This window comes from Vulpes lagopus, chromosome 3, assembly GCF_018345385.1.
Source record: "Vulpes lagopus strain Blue_001 chromosome 3, ASM1834538v1, whole genome shotgun sequence".
NCBI classification, from domain to species: Eukaryota; Metazoa; Chordata; class Mammalia; order Carnivora; family Canidae; genus Vulpes; species Vulpes lagopus.
In genome coordinates, this window is record NC_054826.1 from 148,684,069 (window position 1) to 148,689,765 (window position 5,697).

General features: G+C 41.2%; 1 pseudogene; it reads right to left on the reverse strand.

The window, feature by feature from the left end:
* Positions 1-1,587: 1,587 nt before the first annotated feature.
* On the reverse strand, positions 1,588-2,494 carry LOC121486093 (annotated as a pseudogene).
* Positions 2,495-5,697: the final 3,203 nt, after the last annotated feature.

Consider the following 5,697-nt stretch of genomic DNA (forward strand, 5'->3'; position numbering starts at 1 on the left):
CTACAGTATAGATTTTCTCATGGTGCCCAGCTCAAGACGTGAGCATGAAATAAATATGTTTCTGGACTGAGGGATTTTAAGAGAGTTTATGTAGAGAATGTACAATCACTTTTCACCTTTCCTGTGAAATTACTTGTATCTCTACCTATTTTTTTTGTCAGTGAGATCCCTTCTCTCCTATAGCTTCAATTTCTTCTCTATTGATTCAATTCCAATGACATTTAAATGTGTTGAATCTTGTCTACTAATTTGAAACAAATTTTGGGCATCTTCTTAGACTCTTTTGATTACTTTTAAAAATAAAGATATTGCTTGACTCTGGACTGTGTTGTCTGTCACCACTGCCATCGCCGCACCCTGGCTGCAGTCTGAGTTGGAAACTTGAGCCTGCATGGCTCCCATGGCCCAAACACTGAGCTCTCTGTTCCAGGGTACGTTTAATGTTTTATTCAGATTGCATTAATAACTATATTCATATTGCATTAATAACTATACTCAGGGCATGGAATTCAACTTCCTGATGACTGCAAGGGGATTAGGTGACATAGCCTGAAAGTGTGGAGGAGTAAGTTTCTAATAGGAGAAATATTGACCAATGAGATTCAAGAGTCGCAAAGGATAAAGTAAATTCCCAATGCTCCCATCTAAGCCATGTGGACTACTCTGAGGTGTATCTCCTTTGTACAGCCCTTCAAAAAGGCCTGCAGTTACACCTGCTGAGCATTCTATTGTGTTTCTTCACAGATCATTATAAGGTGGCAGTCAGTGCTTTGGTGCAGCTCATCACATTGGTTTGAGTCTCTCCTTGTGTTGTTCCTCCTTTCCTTACCCTTATTTCCCTGGGCTTGCATCTTACAAATGAAGAACAGTGTTTTGTTTTGTTTTAGATTTATTTATTTATTATAGGGAGAGAGAGGGTATGAATGAAAGGGGCAGAAGACAAGGGAACGAGAAATTCAAGCAGACTCTGCGCTGAATACAGAGCCTAATATGGAGCTCAACACCGTGATCTTGAGATCATGACCTGAGCTGAAACCAAGAACTGGCTTTTTGACTGTGCCGCCCAGTTGCTTCATGAAGAATAGTATTTTAGTCCTCCAGGTGTGTTTCCCAGAAGACTTGAGCTAAGGTACCCATAATAAAAACATTTTCCTCCTTCTTCTTTACCCTCTCCTTCAAGAGAATCCACACCAACTTCCTCATAATCCTTCTCAAGGGCAGCCTTGTCATCATGTGCCTCAAAAACCTCTCCTTCCTTCATGCCCTCATCCATATACCAGTGAAAAAAGGCATGTGTTCCATACATCAGGTCAAACCTGTGGTCTAGGTAAGCCCAGACTTCAGCAATGGCTGTGGTGTTGCTCAGAATGCACATAGCTTGCTGTACTTTGGCCAGGTCTTCATCAGGTACCATAGTAGGAGGTTGGTAATTAATGCCAACTTTGAAGCCAGTAGGATACCAATCCACAAATTGGATGGCACACTTGGTCTTGATGGTGGCAATGGCAGCACTGACATCTTTGGAAACCATGTCACCATGGTACAACAGGCAGCAAGATGTGTACTTACCATAGAGAGGGTCACATTTCACCATCCGGTTTGCTGGCTCAAAGCATGCACTGGCGATCTCTGCTACAGAAAGCTGTTCATGGTAGGCTTTCTTAGCAGAGATGACAGGGGCACATGTGGTCAGAGAGAGGTGAATGTGGGGATAGGGCACCAGGTTGGTCTGGAATTGTCAGATCAACATTCAGGGCTCTGTCGAATCTAAGAGAATCAGTGATAGAGGACACAACTTGACCTACCAACCTTTTTAGGTTAGTGTAGGTTGGTGTTCAATATTGAAGTTTCTATGACAGATGTCATAAATGGCTTCATTGTCTACTGTGAAGGCACAGAATGCCCCAGGGTGGTGTGGGTGGTGAGAGTGAAGTTATAGGGCTCAACTACAGCTCTGGAAACCTGGAGGGCTGGGTAAATGGAAAACTCTGGCTTGGACTTCTTGCCATAATCAACAGAGAGACATTCTATTAGCAGAGAGGTGAGCTGGGAACCAGTTCCCCCTCCAAAGCTGTGGAAAACCAAGAAGCCCTGAAGACCTGTGCACTGGTCAGCCAGTTTCTGAATTTGGTCCAAGACAAGGTCAGTGATCTCCCTGCCAATGGTGTAGTGCTTTCCGGCAGAGTTATTGGCAGCATCTTCCTTGCCTGTGATGAACTAGCTGCTCAGGGTAGAAGAGCTGGCGGTACGTGCCAGTGAGAACTTCATCAATGACAATGGGTTCCAGGTCTACAAACACTGCCCTGGGCACATCCTTCCCAGAACCTGTCTCACTGAAGAAGATGTCAAAGGAGTCATCTCCTCTCCCAATGGTCTTGTCTCTTGGCGTCTGGCCATCAGGCTGAATGCCATGTTCCAGGCAATAGAGCTCCCAGCAGACATTGCCAATCTGGATAGTAGCCCAGCCAACATGGATGGAGATGCATTCATGCATGGTTGCTGCTTTGTGGCTGCCAAGCAGATGGCAGAGAGGAAGAGAAGAGGTTGTTGCTTCTTACAGTATGACTCTTAGGTGGTTATTAGGTGGTCAATGTAAGAGAAACTGCCAGGTACCAGCATCTTAAAAGGACCTAACTGTCTTCTAGACATTTCTCCTTTGGTGTTCCATTAGCCCCTGAACTCAACATGTCCAAATAAAACTGAGCATTTTCTTCCCACCTGCCTTGACTATCTCAGTGATTGGTACCTCCATTCCCTAGCCAGAAATTAGATGCCACCCTCACTCACCCATAACTTCAACCTCCATTAGGGTGACCAGTTCATCCCCATTTTCCTAGAGCTTTCTTGGTGTTAGTACGAAATCCCTATAGTTTCATGAAAACTTGAATGGCTTGCCTGGAGCTGTCTTACCTTTAAAACCTTTAAACTTCTCATGTCTTGGGAACCTTGTTAGTCCTGGGCAAACTGTGAGGTTGATAATCTTTTACTTACAACCTGTCAATCATCAAGACCTATTGATTCTAGCTTTTTCATGTGTCTAGATTGTCCAGTTCTCCCCATCTCCACTGTTACTCTAACCAGCATAGATCATTAACATGTCTTGCCTCAATGGCTGCAATGCTTTGCAACTTTCCTTTGCCTCTACCATTGCTTCCTCCAACCCATTCTCTGAATTGCTGCTAGAGTCATCTTACTAAATTATAATCCTGATCATATTATTTTTCTCTTTAAGTATTTGAAATTTATTTGCCCTAAGATAAGGGGCATAATTTTTTTTTTTAAAGCAGGCTTCATGCTCAGCGTGGAACCCAATACGAGGCCTGAACTCACAACCCTGAGATCAAGACCTGAGCTAAGATCAAGAGTTGGATGCTTAACTGGCTGAGCCACCCAGGTATTCCAAGGGTTATACATTTTAAAATGACTCACACAACCTCTCGTGAAATCATTCTACTTATTCTTCAAGGCTCATCCCTCTTACATTTTCCTCTTACACCACATATAAGCCCAGATGCCAGCTGTCTCCTCTACAAAAGCAACCTTTGTTTTATTTTACACCCACATGGACATAGAACTTTTGCATATCTTCACATTATCTTAAGTCCACTTCTACAAAAGTCTTGGTAAGAAACACAGAATTCACAGAGAAGATGAAAGGGATCTTCTAGCATGTATGGTATAGTAACAACCCCCCAATTCAAAATTTGACATTTCTTGTTCAAAGTTCCTTTTCAGCTCTGACACTTCTAGGACTGTTTCCCCCTTTGTTTCTACTTTTCCTCCAAGGTATACAGCCTTCCTGGATCTACTCCCCCTCTTCCTCGCCCCCGCACCAAGCTCTTTATACTCATCTCTTTATTATCCTGAGTGATTTGGCTTTGCTCCAGCTCTTGTTTATAAATGTACATTCCCAACTCTATCCAAGGGTTCAACAAAACAAAGTGTCCTTCTATTTTGAGATTCCATTCTTGCTTAGTGCTATCATTTTTAGCTTGAATATGTCTCGTGGAGTCTCACCTCTCATCCCAAGTAGCTTGTTAAAATATTTCTTGAAAAATATGGTGCTACAATCCTAGAGAAATTGTTCTACCAGCTGCTAAGACAGTAAGCCTTTCTTCCTTTTGTCACCTGTGTTTCGGCTATACTGGCTTCCCTCTAGTTCTTATTATAGCTTTTCTTGTTCTCTCCTACTATGGTTTTTTTTTTTTTTTTAGCTGCCAAATCACCTGGGATACTTTACTATCATTTACCTTAAAAAATTTTTGGCTGACTAATAAATATACCTAAAGTTATAATATATTTATGTCGCCTTGCAAAAATTCATCTTCAGCATTAAGATGGATGATGGACTGTGTTTATAAATGAAACCGATGTTAGATGGAGTTCATGGGGCTTGATTTGGACAAAGAAATTCCTAATTATATCATGACTCATTTTAGCATTTTTAATCATTATGGCATGATGAAATTCACTGCACTGGTCTCTAGGGGATTAGAAAGAAAACTAATTTCAGCGTTTGAAAGTCATTTTCAAGACGTCCAAGGAAGGCTTATAGAGGACATGAAAGGGGCCTAAGAATTACATAGTTCTCAGTTTGAATCTGAGAATTAGTACAATCAATCAAAACTTCAATCCACATTCCCTTAGAAAACAACAATATGCAAAACACATGACCATTGTGTAAGTCCAGGCAATCATGTATATTTATAGGTAGGTTATATTCAATTAACCTAGTTTGTTTTCTTGATAACGTCATTGAATATATCTTCATTTTTACTAATACAAATGATTGAAGATTTTTAAGATGGCAGTAGAATAACTTTATGTTGTATACAGAGAGTCACACCACTTGGGTTTCTCAGTGGCCTTCTTTAGTGCCAGAACCCCTGAGCTTCAAACACTTGAGAGGAGTGTGGATTAACAAAACAAATAAAGAGTTTACAAACCCAGACTTCCATATATATAGCTATATTTTCTTAAGTCATCTTAAGCTTTCTGCACTCTCTTATTTTTTAAACAATCTTTACACTCACAATTTATTTTATTGTTTTATTTATTTATTTTAAAAAAGATTTTATTTTTAATAATCTCTACAACCCAATGAAGGACTCAAACTCACAACCCCAAGATTAAGAGCCACACATTCTTCTGACTGAGCCAGCCAGGTGCTCCTACATTCACATTGTATTATTATTATTATTATTATTATTATTATTATTTTATTATTATTATTTATGATAGTCACAGAGAGAGAGAGAGAGGCAGAGACACAGGCAGAGGGAGAAGCAGGCTCCATGCACCGGGAGCCCGACGTGGGATTCCATCCCGGGTCTCCAGGATCGCGCCCTGGGCCAAAGGCAGGCGCTAAACCGCTGCGCCACCCAGGGATCCCTATTATTATTATTATTAGTGCAAAAGGGTGATTTTATTAAAGCGCAGGGACAGGACTTGTGGGCAGAAAGAGCTGCTGCACTGGGGTTTTGAAGAATGGCTGATTTAAAAATGGTGGGGAGAGATAATGTCCAAAAGGACTTTCATATACTAAAGCAGACCCTCAGGATACTGGAGGCCTTGCTATTATCAGGTTGTTTGTATCAAGGTTGTTTGTCCCTCTAGCAAAGCATTAATGTTAAGATAGTTGGAAGTTTCCTGGAAGAATGTTTCACATTCTCCATCCATGGGGTGCAGGGTGTCCTT